At 45.0% G+C, this 22,387-nt stretch overlaps 1 long non-coding RNA gene and 1 other non-coding gene across 7 annotated transcripts in view; one reads left to right on the forward strand and one right to left on the reverse strand.

Moving 5' to 3' along the window:
* Positions 1-22,387, forward strand: part of LOC131502261 (uncharacterized) — a 138,363-nt gene that overhangs the window by 114,314 nt on the left and 1,662 nt on the right. For 2 of the 6 annotated variants that reach the window (XR_009256992.1, XR_009256988.1), the window contains exons 2-3: positions 20,018-20,150; positions 21,028-21,295. This is a non-coding gene — a long non-coding RNA (uncharacterized LOC131502261). Of the gene's footprint in view, positions 1-18,028; positions 18,967-19,573; positions 19,872-20,017; positions 20,151-21,027; positions 21,296-22,387 lie in introns of those variants that run through there. The other 4 variants (XR_009256991.1, XR_009256989.1, XR_009256993.1 and 1 more) reach the window with 4 other exon arrangements.
* On the reverse strand, positions 12,012-12,098 carry LOC131503326 (small nucleolar RNA SNORD35). The gene has a single exon (XR_009257416.1). It is a non-coding gene; the product is annotated as a small nucleolar RNA SNORD35 (small nucleolar RNA).

Below are 22,387 nucleotides of genomic sequence, written 5' to 3' on the forward strand. Positions count from 1 at the left end.
CGTATTTGAAACATAGGTGAGCACATGTATAGAAGTCACAGTGGTTTTTTCCAGTCCACAGAAAATGACTAGAGTGCAAGAAGGTCCAAGAACATCTTGTGACGTCTCCCCGACTCCCCAGGGTCTGTAGTCTCCCCGTCTCCCCAGGGTCTGTAGTCTTCAGCTGGATTTATTGCTGGAGTCTGTTGTATCGTAGACCCAGGCCTTGCTTTCCCTCAAGAGGGTGATCCAGACGGAGAGCCACGGAACGTTTTCAAACAGGGGAGCCATGATGGGAATGGTTATTCAACATCTATTTCAGTGAGCCCCCTTTCAGCATGCCTGTTTGTGTAGCTGATGCTAATAAATAAAAAAAAAAACTACATTTCCCAGACTGCTTGGCAGCTATGTAATATTGGTTCCACCAATCAGGTGTGAGCCGAATTCTGGCCTCCTTCAAGTGGGGAAAGAGGCGTGGTAGGAAGCTTCTGTTGCAGGTGTATCTCTCAACAGGTCTGGCGTACCTCTGAAGCCAGTGGTTCCAACAGGGGCTTCCTGAGTCCCCAGATTCTATCTGAGGTTGGCAACCCTTCGGCCAGCTGTTGAAAGGGCAGCTTACTGGTTTGTTTACACAGCCGCCTCCTGAGGGTGGTGGTTTGCTGGCAGGAGAACCCAGTGAGCGCATGTCTGGTGGTGGCTGTATCCTGAACCCAGATCCTGCTTTCTTTCTCCCTTTAGATGGTACAGAGTCAGCCCCCCTCTCTGTGTCTCCTTTCCCCTGCCTGTAGCCCTTTATTAAGGTCGTAAAGTCATGTGGTCTCTAACACAGGTTGGGGATAGGAATCTCGGCGCTGGGTCTGGGTTACCTTCCCCCCAGAAGGCACCCGGGCTTCTTAGGCAAATTTCCCCACACCCCCCTTTATGCAAATGTGACCGTTTGCCTCCTTTACCTCCCCAGACACCCTGCCACAAAGTAATGCCACTTTGTGGGGGAAAGAGTGATACAGCCTTGGCGGGTAATGCTGATACAGCAGGCCAAATGATGTAGGTTAACAAATGGAGGGTCAGGGGTTTCCAGATAATTTAGAAAGGAAGCAAGTTGAGGCAGGAATAAGGAGCTGTCCTCTGAAGTGGAAAGAATGATCTTTCAGGATCTTGAAGCAAACATTTAAAGAGAAGGGAGATGAGTAAACCGTAGGACTGACCTGGGGCGGGGTGACCTACACCAGGCCCGGCAAGGTTTCTCCCAGTCCTGGAGACGGTCCCCATGTGCGTTGTGTGGGCCGTGCCCTGCACTCAGTCGGACGCCTGACCAAGGGCACTGAGCAGGAACTGAAATGCAGCCCACGCCCCACTTGCCAAGCAGAGGGCCCAGCACGGGGCTGTGTGCTCCAGGAGGAAGGGGAGGATGCCTTTGAAAAACCACACTGAGGTGTCATAGGAGCAGCCCTAGTTCCAGGTGATGGGACAGGGAGGAGAGGCCCAGATGCTGTCCATGTCAAAGGCTTCCGACACCTGGAAGGGTGTCCCCTCCCTACCCCAAGGCACAGACATCCCGTGTGCAGAGTTCTCTTCCCAGCCCTCCTCCAGCTCTGCCGGAGACAGCAGGTTGCCCTTTTATTACGTAACCGCCCACAACGGGCAAGGTGGCGTTGACTTTGTTGTTGTTTCCTCTGCCAAGTGTTTTCATGCTGTAAACTGCACATTACGAACTCTACAGTCATTCTTTGGACCTTAAAAATTGCTTAGGAGGGAAGAGGGTGTGGGGAGGAGGGGGAGGAGGAAGACGGGGAGACAAAGTCCTCTTGGATCGCAAACTGTCACTTTCCCTTCTAGAGTGACTAACTGCATTCGGTCTTTTGTGCCTTGCCTGGGGAACACGTTCAACAAGTATAACAGTGAATCAGGTTGTTTAGAGCAGTGCTTTGAAGACTCCAGGCTTTCTGCTGTAACAGCAGTGCGGGCTGTGTGTTCCGTCTGGAACCACATCCACCGCAGACAACAGGTCGGACTGGAATGAGCTGCTTGGGCACCAAGGCCCTCAGCTTGCTGGCACCTGGGAAAACCCTCTAGGGAGCGCGGCCGAGCCGGCACACGGGGATGTGGCGGCAACAGCATGTGGGCAGCCCCCGTGCACTCTGGGCACAAAAAAAAATAAAAGAACACGGTTTGTAGAAAGTCTGCTTTGCGCAGTTTGAACCGGAAGTGTGAATCGCTAAAACCACTTTGTAAAAAGCACCAACGCACAGAAGCCCTCGGCTCCCCCGCTCGCCACGGCCGGCGTTTACTGTTTTCGCGCGCACCTGCCCAGCTCCCAGCAGTCAACAGTGCTGCTCAGGCCTGAGACTCTCTCTGGACACAGCGCCCTCGCTTCTCAGGCAGGGGGACTCGGAAGTGTGTCTCTGGTCACCCAGGGTTCCCCAGCAGGACTGTGCTGCTTGCCTCCCTTCCCCACTGCCCTACCGATGTCTCCTGAAACCTCCCACGACAGCCGTTGGCACCGAAATCCTCCTGTCAGCGCCCAGGTCTGGGGGACCCCAAACTGAAACATCCTCCTAGCTTTATCCGTTTCGTTAAAATCTGCTCTCCTCCTTTGTTTAAATAGGTTTAACTCTGCTATAAATTTTTCATTCTCAAACTTAACACCAGGCTGGAGTGGCTCCTCCATCCAACCAACTTGTTTGATACAAGGCGTACCCAAGTTTCAAAAGTCCTCGCATGATTCTTTTTTTTTTTTTTTTTTAACGTTTATTTATTTTTGAGACAGAGAGAGACAGAGCATCAACGGGGGAGGGGCAGAGAGAGAGGGAGACACACAGAATCTGAAACAGGCTCCAGGCTCTGAGCTGTCAGCACAGAGCCCGATGCGGGGCTCGAACTCACGGACCGCGAGATCATGACCTGAGCCGAAGTCGGACGCCCAACCGACTGAGCCACCCAGGCGCCCCCTTCGCATGATTCTTAAGGAACTTTGCCACTTCTTTGCTAGACTGGGATGTGTTGTATTACGTACTTGTTCTGGTACCTGAATCATAGGTGAGCTTTCTCTTGGAAAATTTATTTTCTGATAGATTATGTGAGTGGCGTCATGTTTTAAATATATTAGGGGAATTTAGATCTCAAACTAATTCTCTTGTGAGTCCTTTTATAAAACAAACCCAAATTTATGAATTTTCATGTATTTTTCTTTCCTTAAAGTGAACCATACCTACCTTGATTTAAATGAGACTTCACCGGGGCGCCTGGGTGGCTCAGTCGGTTGAGCGTCCGACTTCAGCTCAGGTCACGATCTCGCGATCTCGCGGTCCGCGAGTTTGAGCCCCGTGTCGGGCTCAGGGCTGATGGCTCAGAGCCTGGAGCCTGCTTCCAATTCTGTGTCTCCCTCTGTCTCTGCCCCTCCCCCGTTCATGCTCTGTCTCTCTGTCTCAAAAATAAATAAACGTTAAAAAAAAAAATAAATGGGACTTCACCTACAGTCTCCTCCATTTTTTAAAAATTTTTAAGTAATCTCTGCACCCAACATAGGGCTCACATTTACAACCCTGAGGTCAAGAGTCATATGCTCTATTGACTGAGCCAGCCAGGCACCACTAGTCTCCCCTGTTTTATTTTATTTCTTTTATTTAAAATATTTTTTTCATGTTTATTCATTTTTCGAGAGACACGGAGCAAGCAAGGGAGGGGCAGAGAGAGGGAGACACAGAATCCGAAGCAGGCTCCAGGCTCTGAGCTGTCAGCACGGAGCACGATGTGGGGCTCGAACCCACGAACTGCGAGATCATGACCTGAGCCGAAGTCGGACGCTTAACCCACTGAGTCACCCAGGGGCCCCTCCCCCCATTTAAATGCTACTTCTGCTAGTGTCATTTACCCTATTTCCAAGGATCTAATACAGAACTATCTGAAATACAATATCGATGGTACAGAGCCTACAGGAAATTAGTTTTGTTCTCCAGCCTCACTTTAGGACTACTGTAATGTGTCTTTTTCTCTCATTAATTTGTGGAGAGATGCTGTATAAATCACTGACTCTGCATTCTTCCATTTTTCCAGCATATTAATCAATTAATATTTGAAGTTGTATGAAGTAAAGAAAGAATGGAACTGTAGTCCTTTCTTAGAAATAAAATATTAGAGCTCATTTCAGCATAAAAGTAATGCAAATACACAGAAAACTAGAATTCAGAAAAGTAGAAGAAAGGCATCAATATTTCTTCTGTATAATGAAACTCAGCATCACATGTTAGTTTATTTTCTATCTTTCTATGTGCAGCTTTTGTGTTTTAATTTTCTTTTTTTTTTTTTTAATTTTTTTTTCAACGTTTTTTTATTTATTTTTGGGACAGAGAGAGACAGAGCATGAACGGGGGAGGGGCAGAGAGAGAGGGAGACACAGAATCAGAAACAGGCTCCAGGCTCCGAGCCATCAGCCCAGAGCCTGACGCGGGGCTCGAACTCACGGACCGCGAGATCGTGACCTGGCTGAAGTCGGACGCTTAACCGACTGCGCCACCCAGGCGCCCCTGTGTTTTAATTTTCATCGTGGCTTAAGCACGTTCTATGTTATTATCTCTTGTTGGACATCAGACATCATCTTTTTTTAAATGTTTATTTGCGGGGGGGGGGGGGGAAGCACAAGTGTGGGGAGGGGTAGAGAGAGAGGGAGACACAGAATCTGAAGCAGGTCCCAGGCTCTGAGCTGTCAGCACAGATCCTGACGCGGGGCTCAAACTCACAAACCGTGATATCATGACCTGAGCCAAAACCAACAGTCAGACATCTAACTGACCGAGCCACCCCGGCATGCCAATATGAGTTTCTATACCTCTCCTCTGCGTATACTGAGACCCTGCTCTGTGTGGGGCACCTTGAAGGAGCCAAAGATGAGTAAGACACAGCATCTGTCTGCCAGGAGCTTGGCATCTAGAAGAGGAATGCAGAACTGTCGTCCATAAATAACAGCAGTTCATAAGAAAGTTCTACCTAGGGTATTATGAGGGCACAGAGGAACAAGTCTCTGACTCTAGCTAGTGAAGGGTTTTAGGAGCATGAGTAAGATTTTTCCAGACAGTGCAGATGAAGAAAATAAAATAAATCAGGGGTATGTGATAGCAATGAGAGGAGGGCAGGAGGGCAGCAGCAGTAGAAAGAGCAGATAGGAGACGCCTCTCTGAAGAGGTGACATTTATTTATTTTTGTCATTTTTTTTAACGTTTATTCATTTCTAAGAGACAGAACAGAGCGTGAGCAGGGGAGGGGCAGAGAGAGAGGGAGACACAGAATCCGAAGCAGGCCCCAGGCTCTGAGCTGTCAGCACAGAGCCCGATGCGGGGCTCGAACTCACGAACTGCGAGATCATGACCTGAGCTGAAGTCAGACACTCAACTGACTGAGCCACCTGGGCGCCCTGAGGTGACATTTAAACTGAGACCTAAGTGACAAGAAGTTTTCAGCCACCCAAGGACCCAGTAGAAGAGTGTTTAAGGCAAAGGAGCAGCAAGCACCAAGGAGATGGGAGTGATCTTGGCTTGTTCATGGAAGGGCACGGTGGGAACGACACGAGTGAAAGGGAGTGGAGTAGAGTTGACCTCAGGGAATCGGAGAGGAAAGTACAAGCGGGTCAAATGAAAGGACAGCAGGGCAGCTCCGAGAGCCCAGCAGCTATTGGAGAACATGGATCAGGAGCGGTTCTAGCACATAAGATTGCGTGACTTTTTCAACACTGCCTAGGAGCCTGGAAGTAGAGAGGGCAGATGGAGGGATTGATATATGGTTGGAGGTTGCAGAACAAGCGTAGCAAATAGACAGTGGGGTAGAGGAGGGAGGGAATGGAGAGTTTGTAGTGTTGTGTTCTCAAGTCCAGGCTGGATAAGAAAAGAACAGAAGGTGAGAAGGTTGGAAGGGCGTGACATACAGGGAGAAAACAGAAGGCTGGGGGATTGGAGGCCTCAGAGGGTTTGCAGAGCTTATGTGACAGACACAAGGTAGAGAGAAAGCTGGAGGGATAAAGGGTTTTACTCTGAGAGAAGAATACTGGGGTTTAAGAAAGCAGAGTTCACACAGCTTTGGGTGATGTCAAGGTCCATTGCTGAGGTAAAATGGAGGTGATGGTTGCAGAGGTGATCAGAGAAGTGTGGTGTAAGATAGGGTCTTATCTGATTTCATCAAATCAAAGCTTTGGTGTGTCAAAGGACACCATCAAGAAAGTGAAAAGACATGGGGCGCCTGGCTGGCTCAGTTGGTAGAGCATGTGACTCTTGATCTCGGGATTGTGAATTCGAGCCCCGTGTTGGATGGAGCGACTACTTAAAAATAAAATCTTTAGGGGCGCCTGGGTGGCTCAGTCGGTTAAGCGGCCGACTTCACCTCAGGTCACGATCTCGCGGTCTGCGAGTTCGAGCCCCGCGTCCGGCTCTGGGCTGAGGGCTCAGAGCCTGGAGCCTGCTTCCGATTCTGTGCCTCCCTCTCTCTCTGCCCCTCCCCCGTTCATGCTCTGTCTCTCTCTGTCTCAAAAGAAAAAAAATAAATAAAAATTAAAAATAAATCTTTAAAGGGGCACGTGGATGACTCAGTCGGTTAGGTGTCCCACTCTTAATTTCAGCTCAGGTCATGATTCCAGGGTCATGGAATCGAGCCCCATGTCAGGCTCCACACTGGTCATGGAGGCTGCTTAAGATTCTCTCTCTTCCTCTTCCTCTGCCCCTCTCCCTTGCTTGCGTTCTTATGCTCTCTAAATACATGAATAAAATAAAATAAAATAAAATAAAATAAAATAAAATAAAATCTTTTTAAAGTGAAAGGACAAGCAACAGAATGGGAGAAAATATTTGCTAATAACTTATGTGATGAGACTTGTATAAAAAATGTATAAATAACTGGGGCCCTCGGGTGGCCTAGTCAATTAAACATCTGACTCTTGGGGCGCCTGGGTGGCGCAGTCGGTTAAGCGTCCGACTTCAGCCAGGTCACGATCTCGCGGTCCGTGAGTTCGAGCCCCGCGTCGGGCTCTGGGCTGATGGCTCGGAGCCTGGAGCCTGTTTCCGATTCTGTGTCTCCCTCTCTCTCTGCCCCTCCCCCGTTCATGCTCTGTCTCTCTCTGTCCCAAAAATAAATAAAAAACGTTAAAAAAAAAACAAAAAAAACAAACATCTGACTCTTGATTTCGGCTTAGGTCATTATCACATGGTTTGTGAGATTGAGCCCCATGTCGGGCTTTGTGCTGACAGCGCCGAGCCTGCTTGGGATTCTCTCTCTACTTCTCTCTCTGCCCCTCCTCTGCTCGCGCATGGTCTGTCTCAAAATAAATATTTAAGAAAAATGTATAAATAACTCTTACCACTCAATGATAAAAAGATAGGTAACCCACTTAAAAATAGGCAAGGAATCTGAATAGGTATTTCTCCAAAGATGACACATGCACATGGTCCATAAGCACATGAAAAGATGCTCAACATCATTAGCCATCAAGGAAATGCAAACCAAAAGTACGATGAGATACCACTTCATACCTACTAGAATGGCTATAATCGAATATTCAGATAATAAACAAGTGTTGGCAAGGATATGGAGAAATTGGAACCCGCACACATTGCTAGTGGGAATGTAAAATGGTGCAGCTGCTTTAGAAAATAGTTTGGCAGTTTCTTAAGATGTTGAAATTAGAGTTACTATATGACCCAGCAATTTCACGCTTAGGTATATACTCAAGAGAAATGAAAGCATATGCCCATACAAACACTTGTGCCCAAAAACTCATGGTAGCATTACTCAGTAGCCAAAAGTGGCAACAATGCGGACGTCCGTCAACTGACAAATGAATAAGTGAAATACGGTATATCCACGCAGTGCGGCGACTGGGATGATCCTTGAAAATGTCACGCTAAGTGAATGGAGACAGTTACTGCTTAGAGTTAGTAGTTGCTCAGAGTAGATTGGGGGATAGAAATAAGCATTTTCTTAATGAAATAGAACAGAACAGGCTAGATTAGATTAGACTGGCTTGGGTTTTTACATCTTAGCTCAAGTACCATTTTCTCAGGAAGCCTTCCCTAACGAGGCCACATCCCCCTCTCTTGGAACCTGCCCTTGATAGCACTAAGCACTGAGGTCGGAAGCTGCTGTTAATTCGCAGGATGATTGGATGGACATTGGGATCCCAGGATGTGAGTATAAATACATTGCATCTGCCGCACTTAGCCCAGTCGATAGCACGTATAGCAGGTTATTTGTAAGCATCTGTTCCAGGAGGGAAGGAAAGAAGCTGGTCAGCGGGGGCTCAAAGCTGTAGTTGCAAAAAACACAGTGACCTAGCAGGAAAGGAATAAAATGGGGGATGTAGGTAGATGAGGTCTCTAAAATAAAGATCTCTAAGAGCATGTGTTTCAAACTGGGGGGTCACAACACGTTAGTGAATTGTGAGAATGATATACTAAGTTGTGGCCAGAATTTTTTAATGAAATGGAATGGGATAGGATAGAAAATATTGGAGAGGCACCTGGCTGGCCGAGTCAGTGGAGCTGGTGACTCTTGATCTCAGGGTCATGAATTCAAGCCCCACATTTGACATGGAGCCTACCTAAAAAAAAAAGAAAAGAAAAGAAAAGAAAAGAAAAGAAAAAACATATCAGAGAAAATACCACATACCAAGAGTAAACATTTTCAAGAAACTTTTGTTTGAATTATATAGATTTTATATATATATATATATATATATATATATATATATATATATATATGGCAGTATCATAGCCAATGAGGTTTATCTGAGGCGTGATTATTGCTATAATATATATTGTATATGTATATACACACATATACATACATACCCATACACATGTGTGTGTTGTGTCATGATTTTACTATGTTCCAATTTTTAAAAATTGAGACACTCCTGCCCATACCCTCTGGTTCAAACATTTATGACTGTAATTCTTTTCTGAAGCTCTGATCATTTTAGCAGCTTGAGAATCACTGAATATAAGACTTTTGATGATTTGCACAGCATTTTTAAAAAGTCATTTGTTAAGTACAAATTAAACATTAATTTCTCAAGTGTAAATTGAACACTGGTGGAATTTCTTAAGTATAAACATTAATTTGAGCTTTTAAGAACAAGTCAAACAATGGTTGCAATCTTTATTAGAATATTTTTTCAGTCTCTCAAACGTATCAACAAGTATGATTATTTCTAATCGTTTCTGATTAACAAACCGAGGAAGCCCGTGTTGAGTTATGTGGCAAAACGCATGTCCTTGATTTAATTTCTATTACCATGAGTTATTTCAAAACAGTTTAATGCCAAGATTTCTTTCAATGTGTTCAGCACGTCACGTGTGCTTAACATTTCTTTCGTTTGGGAAGCATGTGTGGTGGGCGCACAGGGGCTTTGGAGCCATTCTGGTCTGCAAGGAACCCTGGGTTTGCCACTTACTAGCTGTTTGACATTGGACGAGTTGGTGTGGTAGGATCTTGGCTTCCTTGTCTATAAAACAGAGAAAGTGATTTAGGTGGAAATTACCATTTGTAGAGGTCAAAATTGGTCCACTGTTGGCAATTTCATGTGGCTCAACCTAGTGATTATCTTACGGTGTGGTTGTGAAGATCAAACAAGACAATATTTGTTTAATACCTGTCACCATGCACATTTAATATTAGTATTCCCTTTGATAAAGACAAAAAATGTTAGCGTCATTGTTGAATTATCTCTTTAAATTGGCAGCATATACATTGGTCCATTGCACATTATGTACTTATTTAATATCTGTCTTGCCTTTTTGCAGAAAGAATTTAAGAAGACTGTTTTGCACATAGTTAGTACTGAATAAATATTTGGATACTAGTGAATTGATGTTTCTGTTTAGCTTTGTTTCCTTGGTCATTTATGAGCCATCATTTGGTACTTTGCTAGAATTGGATGAAACGTTAGAGAGCCCAATATGGACTGTTGTCTCCCAAGAGGATGTAACAAAATCTTGTTTTGTACTTCTGTGACAGGTATTTCTTTCCAGGGAGCCAGCCCCATGCAGTGGTGTCTGGTGAATGTTTAACAGAACTCTCTGGAGTTCAGGGTGTGTGGGTGGTGGTGGTGGTGGACCTGATCTGCAGCGCCGGCCAATTTCTGTGCTGATACTTCCGTCACTGCTGCTTCCAGGCCATGAACTTGACATCGCTGGATGCACAGTTGGGAAGAGATGAGTATAATGAGCTTTCTGAGCTAGAATCAGGTGCTCCAGCCACACTGCTGGCCCCAAGACTCGTGAAACCCACCCTGAGGGCAGTGCTCTCTAGACTGGGACTGACAGTGCGTGCAGGATTTTTGATTTATATTTATGCTGCTAATAAAGAAGTTTCATAATTACTGAGTATTTTTGAAAAACACAACTGAACAGAATAGCTGGAAAAGGGGGACAAAACAATAATTATAATATTTATTATTATCCTACATCTGTATGACACCTTCTCATTAAATTGCTTTTCTTGATGAGACAACCTGCAGGGTTTTGCTCTTTTTTCCTTTTGTCAACCTGTTATTTTAATGACTAAAAGACCAAGTAGGTGTTCCCCCCAAAAAGTGCTATGTAATTTTATATATTGACTCCCTTGATGAGCTAACTGGCTCAGATCTTGGGAAACTCCTTTTTTTGTGGGACTGTAAATTTCAACATCATTTTTTTTTTAAATGTGAATCACAATTGGGGGAATTGCTAAGGAAACAGATCATTTTATCAGTGATATATTTAAAGATTTTAAAAATGGTTCTGCAGTGGGACTTCCGGGTGGCTCAATCGGTTGAGCGTCCACCTTTCGATTTCTGCTCAGGTCATGATCCCAGGGTCATGGGAGCGGCCCCCACTGTCGGGCTCTGCGCTGAGTGTGGAACCCGCTTGGGATTCTCACTCTCCCTCTGCCCCTCTCCCCTGCTCGCGCGTGTTCTCTCTAAAATAAAAACAAATTAATTGAACAATCCTTCTGCAAATAAAATGTTTTACTCTAAATCAGGGATACTAAATGGGAGGTGGTATCGTCCTGGGGCGGGGATAGATTTTAGAAATAGATGGTGGTAGTTTTTGTTGTTGTTGCAGTTATTGGGGAGCACTGTTGAAATCTAAAGGGTCCGGCCAGAGATGCTAGAATTGGAAATTGTCCCATGTTCTGAATGACCTTCAAATCTTTTTTTTTAAGAGAGAGAGAGAGAGAGTGCACATGACAGCAGGGGAGGGGCAGAGAGAGAGGGAGAATCTTAAGCAGGCTCCACATTCAGTGTGGAACCTGATGCAGGGGTTGATCTCCTGATGCTGAGATCATGACCTGAGTCGAAATCGAGTCAGACACTTAACCGACTGAGCCACCCAGGCACCATGACCTTCAGAGATATTCTGCTGAGCTGTCATGTTGATGAAAATAAGCACCCAGGTTTCCAAGATGCAAGCATCTTTTACAAGGATGCTTGCATTTAGTTTTGCTTCGAACCCTCCAAAAGTTGTTCACCATGTTGGGAAGTCTTAGCAACATTGGTGGTAACTGATTTTGCCACTAGTGCACACCTGTGTCAGTCTTTGTCTTGCACCGTCACTCACAGTGATGGTATGACAGTGTAAGCGTTCGGCTCCTCTATTTTGTCTTCTAGCATCGCTGTGCCTGAGTTTACATTTTGAGGTGCATGTTATTTTATTATAAATTACTTATTTTTATTTGTCCTTTCTATCAGGGCGTTACATTGATTGTTTTTTACAATTATGCATAGGGGTATGTGGTATCACCTGTGAGTTTCATCTCAGGTTAGTACAGGAGGGCTACTGAGTATATGTTATTAAAGGAGTCATTGGGTCTGAGACCCAATAACTAATCTAAGTGGCTAATCCTTAGCATGATATAGCAATGTCATTTCTTTTTCCACGGTCCCAGCATATCTTCCTACCATCTGACATCACATTCCCTTGGCTTCAAGACTATAAGCAAATTGTTCACCTCTGCCCCAGTCACTACCATTTGTGGTCTAATGTGACAATTTTACCCATTTTCCTTATTTTTCCTTCCTGACATCAGCTGAGCCATCGGCATTATTGCCACTGCCCACAGCGGCATCCGCCGACTATCATGAGAAAAAGCCATCGTCTGCGGAATTTTACCCATTTTTTAAAATTTTTTTTTAACGTTTATTTATTTTTGAGACAGAGAGAGACAGAGCACGAACGGGGGAGGGTCAGAGAGAGGGAGACACAGAATCTGAAACAGGCTCCAGGCTCCGAGCTGTCAGCACAGAGCCCGACGCGGGGCTCGAACTCGCAGACTGCGAGATCATGACCCGAGCTGAAGTCGGCCGCTTAACCGACTGAGCCACCCAGGCACCCCTACCCATTTTCTAGATCAGAGTTGACAGTTTTGCCATTCGTTCTTCAGAACATTTGGTGACCTCTTGGAAAAGGACGTAGTCAAAAAGGCCAGTGGATCAGTTTTTACTGTTGTAAAATGAAGGGAGCCTAAATTTCCTTGAGTTTAGAATTTGCCCGTGAGGAATTCGGAGGCAGGCAGGAGCGAGCACATCTGTTTCGTCTCATGCCTTACGTAGAGGCAATAAACACTCCGGTAAGAAAATAAGCACTTAGTGCTGTGCACACAGTAACAAAAAATAAAAGCATACTTTGAGCGGGACCCTAATATGAACCTACAGATCATGTTGTCAACACAGTGAAAATGAAAAACAATGCGTCGTCAGTGAATAAACTCGTAATGAACATGCAGGGCTCACCTTTGGCAAGAACGCAAAGTAGCTGGTGTTTGTTTCCAGCGCTTGTGTCTTCTCTCTTGGGTGCCCTTTCCTTCCCTCGGCACCTCCCACCACAGCGAGCCTAAGGCTCTCGGCCGGTCCTTTTCTGATTTGAAGGAGTCTCCCCGTCAGAAGGAAAGGGGTCTGGTACACCTTTTTTCTTACTAACTCTAGAATCTTTTTAGAGCAGATGGGCTGTCTTCGGAGAGGAGGAAAGTGGTTACCTTGGACAGGCAGAAATGACTGGAAAGGAGCTCGAGAGCTTCTGGGGGAGCTGGTAACGTGTTTCTTGTTTTATTGTGGTAAAAGATACATACCGTAAAATTTACCAACTTGGCTGTCTCTAAGCGTACAGTTCAGTAGTGTTAAGTATATTCACATTGTTTTGAAGTAGATCTTTAGAACTTTTTCATCTTGTAAAACTGAAACTCTGTACCCATTAAACAATAACTCCTCATTTCTCCAGTGCCCTTGGTAATTGCCATTCCACTTCCTATTTCTATATATTTGACTACTCTAGATACCTTATATGGGTGGAATCATGCAGTATTTATCCTTTGGTGACTGGTTTATTTCACATAGTAGCATGTCCTCAAATTTCCTCCATATTGTAGCACGTGACAGGATTTCCCTTCTAATGTTGTATTTATTTTTTTAATGGCATTTTTCAATGTTTACTTCTTTTTTTATATGAAATGTATTGTCAAATTGGTTTCCATACAACACCCAGGGCTCATCCCGACAGGTGCCCTCCTCAGTGCCCATCACCCACTTTCCCCTCCCTCCCACCCCCCATCAACCCTCAGTTGGTTCTCAGTTTTTAAGAGTCTCTTAGGGTTTGCCTCCTTCCCTCTCTGGAACTTTTTTTTTCCCCCTTCTCCTCCCCCATGGTCTTCTGTTAAGTTTCTCAGGATCCACATAAGAGTGAAAACATATGGTATCTGCCTTTCTCTGCCTGACTTATTTCACTTAGCATAACAGTCTCAAGTTCCATCCACGTTGGTACAAAAGACCATATTTCATTCTTTCTCATTGCCACGTAGTATTCCATTGTGTATATAAACCACAACTTCTTTACCCATTCATCAGTTGACGGACATTTAGGCTCTTTCCATAATTTGGCTATTGTTGAAAGTGCTGCTGTAAACATTGGGGTACAAGTGCCCCTATGCATCAGCACTCCTGTATCCCTTGGGTAAATTCCTAGCAGTGCTATTGCTAATGTTGTACTTCTTGATCTGTGTGCTGGTTACCTGAGTACACTCCCTTTGGGAAAATTCATCCAGTTGTGCACTCATTTTTTTTTTAAAGTTTATTTATTTATTTTGAGAGAGACAGAGAGCTTGTGAATGGGGGAGGCACAGAGAGAGAGGGAGAAGCTCAAGCAGACTCTGCACTGACAGTGGGGCTCGAACTCGCGAACTGTGAGATCGTGACCTGACGCTTAACCAACTGAGCCACACCGGCGCCCCCAGCTGTGCACTTACTGACTAGACCCACTTCTGTATGCATGTTATACTTCCAAGAAAGACTTTATAAATTAGACGGAGACAAAATTTAAAAATCATTACTACCGCTTCTACTAAGCTATTAGTAACTTGTGTTAATGTTTCCCAGGGACGTTTTGGAAGCACCAGTTAGAGAAGGCAACGCTTAACTCCAAGGGGTATGTGGTGAAGGCAGAACTTCAGAAGAGATGGCTTCACACAGGCCCTATTCAAATCTTCCTTGATGTGTGGCTCTGAGCCCCTTCATACAGAAGGCTGGTACTACCCATCTCAATCCAAAATCACTAAACACTAATACGCCCCCCCCACCACCACCAAACAAGAGCAGAAGGTAAAGAAAAAAACCCACTGTCCTTAAATGAAATTGGGAAGAAAGCCCATTGAAGAAAATTTTAGGAGAAAGAACAAAACAGTGTTGGAAGAGGACAATCAGGTAGGGTTGTCATATTTAGAAAAACAAAAAGCCAAAAAGACAAATGATCAATACAGGACACCCATTGAAACTTGAATTTCATATAATCAACAAATAGGTTTTTAAAGTAGAAATATGCTCCGAATAGTGCACGGGACATACTTGTACTCAAAATATATTTGTTGGTGAGGCACCTGGGTGGCTCAATCAGTGCAGTGTCTGACGCTTGATTTTGGCTCCATTCATGATCTCAAGGGTTTGTGAAATTGAGCCTGGCATTGGGCTCTTCACTGACAGCGTGGAAGCTGTTTGAGATTCTCTCTCTCTGCCCCTCCCCTGCTTGTGTTCTCTCTCTCTCTTTCTCTCTCTCTCAAAATAAATAAAAAAACTTTAATATATATGTAAAAATTTGTTGTTTATCTGAAACTCACCTTCCACTGGGCACCCTGTATGTTTTACCTGGCAACCCTAGATACAAGGGAAGGAAGAGGGAGATAAAATCACAGGGAACATGAAAAATGTCTTTTCAATGCAGGGATCCAGCCCAAAGCCAGATTCTCTTACAAGTACCCAGCATTGGATAACATTCCCTGTCCTAAATGAGGGAAAGAACTTTGCACTAGGAATCAGTTTAATTTTGCAATGAAGAAAAAATTGGACTTTTCTTAAATCTCTTGCTAGGGGTCCAGAGTTTAATCCAAATCCTTTCACATTTGCTGTTTTGCCGAGAGCTGAGTGACACAAACTGCCTGGGATAATGGTGTGGGGTTGCAGGCAGGAAGGGCAAAGGACTTCGTCTGAAAGACCTAGTGCCTGGTAGTGACTTGTCAGTTTTCATCTGAAGCGGTTTTTGATGTGTATAAATAGGGGTTGCCATTAAAAGTACTGCATCATTACCGGTGGGGAAAAACAAATTCCCGAACACTCCGCCCTCTCTATTCATCAAAGCCAAAGTGTCCAAGATTCACTCAAGGTGAATGAGAGCAGTTGTTCTGGAAGAGTTGGCTTTGTCACACAGTTTCTGATTTGCTCTGAAGCCCTGCGGTTAAACCCTTCTAACTCTGAGTCCATAAAGGGATAATAAGGCTTGATCAATGTAAGTTCTCAGGCTCATTGTTTAAAAGAAACAATTTTTAAAATGGCAAGTATATAATAATGAGGATTAAATAATTGACAAGATGATTCTAAGCTGAAGTTTCGCAAAGCCCATTTTAATGATTTATTGTAAAATCAGAAGTATAGTTGCGTGTAGTTAAAGGCAAACGTCCTTTAACTTGTTTGTTACTAGACATAGGTAAACTATATGTTCTGTGACCTTTTTAGACCATTAATTGCTTAGTAAGATTTTCTTTCATAGGTTTGAAGTAAACTTTGGCCTCGCTCGGGTGGAATTATCACCAAACTTTAAAACTGTGAAAGACTGAATTTATTACATGGGAGCTATATCTATGACTGTTATCAACTGGAGAGGTAGAATCTTGGTTGATAGTTTTTATGGCTTTATGAAACTGTCGACACCCTGACCTGCGTGTCCTCGCACAGTTTCCTTAGGTGTCTATAACCTCAGCTTCCTCATCTACAAAAATGAGGGGGTGGACCAGATGACCTCTACCCTCCAAGCTGTAAGACATTGTGACTAGATTCCACTAAAGGTGTGTCCATCTCAGGGTTAGGTGATTTAGAACAACTTACCTAGAACTTTTCTCAGTAGTGATGTTTATTATTTTAATAGGTAAAGGTAAGTAGAGTACACAACAAGTGTTATCGATTGCTTCCTGTCCCCTTGGAAATCCTTTGTGGGTAAATAATCAGAACTTGGGGGGAAACCAGAATGCCCATAAAGCAATAATGTCTAGATGGGACCAAGGATGAATGAGCTGAGATGTGGTTACTACAGGGGGAATAGATTCCATGAGAGAGAGAGAGAGAGAGAGAGAGAGAGAGAGAGAGAGAGAGAGAAAGAGAAAGAGAGAGAGAGAGAGAGAGAGAGAGACCTGTCTTTACTTCCCCAGATCGTGCTGGTTGGGAACAAGAGATTCACTCTTAGGACACTCTGCTGCCAGAAGCAACATCTTCTGTTTGATTCCCATAACGGTCAAGGAGAGCACGTAAGGGCAGCTGTGACATAAGACGGGACCACGCCTGAGGCTGAGTGTCTCCACTCACCCCAAGTCTGAGGTGAACAGTCTGTAGGTAGCACCTTGGGGATCAGGCCTTCTCACCTCCAGAATCTTCATACCCGTTAAGTCAAGTGTTTAAGATGCAAATTATTTGGATCACAACACCCTTTTTGCTTCCACACTCACTGTCAAGTATTTGTGTACTTTCTGACAGATTATAAATGTGTCTAAAAATGTTCGGCCACAGCTTCTTGCTGCGACTCTTCCACGTGAGGCAGCTTGTGACCATCCCCTCAGCCATTTTCTCAAGGAAGCAACAGCTTGGAAGGGAGACTCGCAGTCGGGAGGGGAGACTCCGGGGTCAAACAAGGCAAGGTCACGTCAGCTGCTTCGCCGGCTTTATTCTTCCCCATGCTCTGGCTCTGTCTTCCTCACCAAAGGGACAGAAATCTGGAAGGATATTCTAAGGATCCCTGAGTACTGTGTATACGCAGACACTATGGAATATATGTACATCCTCAAGGACATACTAATCAAAGCTAATTTACAAGGGGATCTAGGAGAAAGAGTTGTAATATGGCCCATATCATGGTGTGTACAGAGTGTGTATGGTAGGTGATAGTTCGTAGCAGAGTTCAGTATTTTTTCCAGAAAACTTGGCAAAAATTTTACCCTCTGAGGCATAGATGCCCATCTGCTTGTCCCCAGAGCTTGTGAATAGGTTATTTCACGTGGCTAAACGGACTTTGCAGATACGATTAAGCTAAGGGTCTTGAGATGGGGAGATGATTCTGGATTATCTGCATGGGCGCAGTGTCATTACAAAGGTTCTGATAGGAGAGAGGCAGGAGAGACGAGAAGGAGACATGATGAGGGAAGCAGAGGTTGGAGTGATGTGAGGCCATGAGCCAAGGAATGCAGGAAGCCTCTAGAAGGCAGAAAAGGCCCAGCCATAGATTCCTCTTTAGAGCTTCCAGAAAGAACGCAGCCCTGCTAACTCCTTGATTTTAGGACTCCTGACCTCCAGACGTGTCAGAGAATAAACGTGTGCTGTTTTAAGTCACTCAGTTTGTGGTGATGTGTTACAGCAGCCACAGGAAGCTAATGTAGGAGGATTCAACAGGCTATTTTCAATTCAGTGAGAGTGCTTTGGTGAAAGCGTTAGGGGTAATGGCAGGCAGGAGTGTTCAGAGTCAGTTACTGTACAGAGTTTATTGGGAGCCCACCATCAGCTAGGAACTGAGACCTCCCTTGTGGACAAACTGACATGGGCTCTGCCGATACGGAACTTACAGCCACAGGAGGAAGACCGGCATTAAACCAAAATGGCTATTAATCAACTTCAAGTGTGCAGTGTGCTATGAAGTACTGCATGGTACGATGCAAATGACTAAAAGGAGAGCTCTTTCTTCTGGATGGTCAGGGAAGGTTTTCCTGAGGATGTGATGTTTAAGGCAGACTCTGACGTTGAAAGAGCCTTTCAGACAATCGGTAGAGCATATCCAAAAGCTGTAGGCAGGCAAAGCATTGTGTTTTAACGAGTTAAGAGAAATCCAGTGCCATTGGAGCCAACAGAATAAGGGCTAGTGCTGTACAAGAGGAGATGGAGGGGTGACTAGGGCTAGGCGAGACAGGGCCTTGTAGGCCGTGGAAGGATCGTGGCATGCCCATATTTACAGTTTTATTTTTATTAAAAAGTTTTTTCCTAATGTTTATTTTTGAGACAGGGCAAGACAGAGCATGAGCAGGGGAGGGGCAGAGAGAGAGGGAGACACAGAACCTGAAGCAGGATCCAGGCTCTGAGCTGTCGGCGGGGCTCGAACCCACGAACGCGGCATCCTGACCTGAGCTGAAGTCAGATGCTTGACCGACTGAGCCACCCAGCTGCCCTGAGGTGTTGAAGGATTCTAAGCAGGGTTTACGAAAATGGGGACATGTTCTGAATTCCAGGTCGTCAGCTGTCAGCACAGAGCCGGATGTGGGGCTCGAACTCATCAAAAGTGACATCGTGACCTGAGTTGAAGTCAGACGCTCGACCAACTGAGCCACCCAGGCGCCAACCCCCCGCCCCTCCGTATTTATACTCTTAAAGATCACGTAGGCTATAGTGGATGAAAGAATGGATTGAGGTGCAACAGAAGATGGCAAGAGACCAGTTAGAAGGATACCGCAACAGCCCGGGTGAGAAGTAATGGCGGTCCTGGCTAAGATGGTGGCAGTGAGGACGGAGGGAAGCAGAAGGGTTTAAGAGATGGACATATAGGTCAGAGGATCAAAAGAGTTGGCGATCGATGGAGCGTGAGAGGTGACAGAGAGGGAGGTGTTAGGGATGGTGCCTAGGTTCATACTTAAGCAACCTGGTCAGCAGAACTGCCATTTTCTAAGGAAGGGAACCATGCTGGAAGAGAAGAACTTTGGTGGGAAGAACACGAGTATGACTTTGGACATGTATAACCTGAGGGGGTCACTGAGACATTCATGGGGAAATGTCAAGTAGGCATTTGCATACCCAGGGGCAGGAGATTTAAACTTGGGAGTTAGAATTTCAACGGCAAGTGACGTTCTGGGGACAGCGGAGATTGCCCAAGAAGGGAGAAGCCGGTAAGAGGAGGGCCTCTGAAAGGGCTCTAAGGGACCTCAAGGAAGCAGAGGAGCAGAGGTCAGAGAAAGAGACGTGGAAATGACTAGAAAGCAAAGGAAAAAACAAGGAGGGTGTGGAGCCAATGAACTGAAAGGAAAAGTGAGTTTTTTTTCAGAAAGGACGGAGTGACTGTGAGATCATGAAAAATAGGGACTAAAAAGTATCCCCTGGACATGAAGATCATTGGTCAGTGACCTTAGCATGAATTCGGTGTGGGGGAGGGAAGGGGTCATCTTCTCTAAGTGTTTCTGGCAGACGTTAGTGACAACAGGGTCTTCAGGAAAAGCTACGTGCTGGTGAGAAGTCCGACAGGAAACTGCTGCCGGGAGTGGCTGAAGGCTGCACGGCCACCACCGCACACGTGCACCAGTACTTTGCCTTCCCAGAAAGACACGTAGGTGGTAGACAGGACTCCAGACCCGCAGGGCCTTAGCCGCATCTCCTTGTACGCTTGTCACCTTTGGCCGGAATCATTCCCTTTTTCTCTTAGCTCTCTGCTCCTTGCTTGTGGCCATCCCTGTCTCCATTCTTGGTTATTCTGAGACTGGACCCGTGAGCTCACCCTCTCATTCTCTCTTCCTTTCATTCTAGTGTTGAAGAGATTCTGTGTCTCCAGGGAGTCGGAGTGACTTGATATCTCAGAGCAGTTCTGCAGTGTGTATGCAGTGGTTCTTCATGGAGCGCGGTGAGTCCTATGAACAGACAGAGAACAAGAGCATATTAGGTAAGTGACTTGACGGAGAAGCTTGAGGGGAGGATACGGCTAAGTCTTCTTCCGTGTGGAAAGCCAGAAAGGCTATTGATAGAGCCAAAGACTTGCTCCAGGTTGGAAGTTCAAATAATCTTGCCGTTCAAAGAGAGAATGCTCTCTTCGGCAGCACCTGTACAAATAACTGTGAGAGAAAGCGTTCCTCTGGTTTTTATTGTCTACTGAAATTCAGCTTACGTATAATTCACATGGAATTCCTTGACCACGACTATGAGGTGTATGTAGGAGCCCAGCCTCCTCCACTTTCGTGCGGCCACAGAGCACAAAAATGGGAACAGGCGTTCCTCAGGTTATACTGCCAGATAAAACTCACTCAAGACCAAAGTGGCTTTGTCGCTGAAACCAGAGCAACAATAGGAATCCTGAGAAGAAACACACACACACACACACACACACACACACACACACACACACACACAGAAAGAATGAAGTCATTTGAGGGAAAGGAATAAAAGAAGAAAAGGGTTATACAAGGAGTTATACAAGGGGAGACAGAATACAGCTCTGACTCACACAATAATTAACTCACTCTGAATAATATCAGAGTTCTGAACTTGGTTTTGAACACGAATATAGCTTTTATTTGTACAGTGGGGGTAGTTGTTCCCCCCTTCACTATTTCCTTTACCCTTCAGGTTAATTATTCCCTCAAGGAACACAAAATTATTTTCTCTTGTTTTCTGGGAAAGTGCTTGTGCTCACTCTTCCCTCAGGATCTGTTGAATAAGTTAGTACCCGATGAAAGATAGTAGCAGGTGACTACATGGGCACTGATGAATAATTGAGTATTTTAGTTAGAGCTCTTCTCAGAGACTCATGATCTTCTTTCTAGAGATCAGCTGAAGTGCAGCCCTCTCATTTTACATAGGAGGAATTGGGCATGGAAAGATGAAGCAATTTTCCCAAATCCACAGAGCTACTTCGTGGCAGATCTAGGCCTGCAACTTTGGGGTCAGGTGTCTCCGAGGCTGTGCTGTCCCGTTCGAATGCATCGAATCAGCCACAGTGCCCATAATTGAGAGCTTCTTCCGGCCAGGAGGGTACCTTCTCCACTTCTCACTACAATCTTTAAAGGAGGCCTTATCACTCCCATTTCCCAGGTGAGAAAACCAAAGCTCAGAGAGGTTAGCTAACCCGCCTAAGACCACGCTGTCAGTGCTAGTAGAACTGCCTAATCTTGTGGGATGGCCGAGTGGGGATTATCAGCGTCTAGGGCCGATCCGACTCCTCAGGGGGGACAGGTGATGGGATGCCTGCTGTCGCAAGGAATGCCCAAAGGTCCACACCACAAAATATTGACCCAACTCCTCGGCTATGGTGCCTAAAGGTTGAACTTGGAGTCATGGCTAGGAAAGAGCAGAGTCTTGAGGGAATGGAATGCTGAAGAGTTGTATTTTCTTGAGAAGGGGAACTGTGTGGAGCAAAGGAGAGCTTTTCAGGCTGGGTAGGATGATACTTCTTAAGTGGAGACAGCGTAAAGGGAAGGGTTCTCTGGAGAAGGAATAGATACTTCCCAATTCTGAATGGTATCTAGAATGAGGCTGGATCTTTGAGCCCCTGATTGGGCTGAGGCGTTTATGGAAATCGATAGCATGCATTTATAGAACCTGATCAGTATGCTGTGACTGTACTATCTTTGAAGGGGGTCCATCATTACATAGAACTGAATTATAATCCTGGGCTCAAGATATCAGGTCCATGCATGGCTCTCTCTTTAAATAAATACATAGGTAAAATGAACATCCGTGAACCCAACATCCAAACCACAAACTGGAGCAGTCAATGAAGCTGTCTGACGATACCGAGTTTTGAAGAGGAAGATATGGATTAGCCAAACCTCTTATTCATCCCTAGGAATATAAATTACTGTAATCAGTTTCCATTATTTTATAGTGTTAAACATTCCCTTGGAATCTATAAACCTGGCCAAAAATAACAGCAGCACTGTTTATTTGTAAATTATAGGGCTAAGTAGCAAGTTTTTCTTCCTGCCACATCTGAAAGTTTAGACGAATACACCAATCTTCCTTTTTTGAATGGGAAAGCCTAGCTCTTCAAAAGCACCCATTCCGCAACTTTTTCCAAGTTACGGTTAGCTTAAACAGGAAGGCAATACTGTATTGCTTGTCACTAGTCATATGTTTGTCAAATGGGATCTAGGACTAGGAAGGTGTAGTCTTATTTTTTACTGA

The sequence above is a fragment of the Neofelis nebulosa genome, chromosome X, assembly GCF_028018385.1.
Source record: "Neofelis nebulosa isolate mNeoNeb1 chromosome X, mNeoNeb1.pri, whole genome shotgun sequence".
In the NCBI taxonomy this organism is placed as follows: Eukaryota; Metazoa; Chordata; class Mammalia; order Carnivora; family Felidae; genus Neofelis; species Neofelis nebulosa.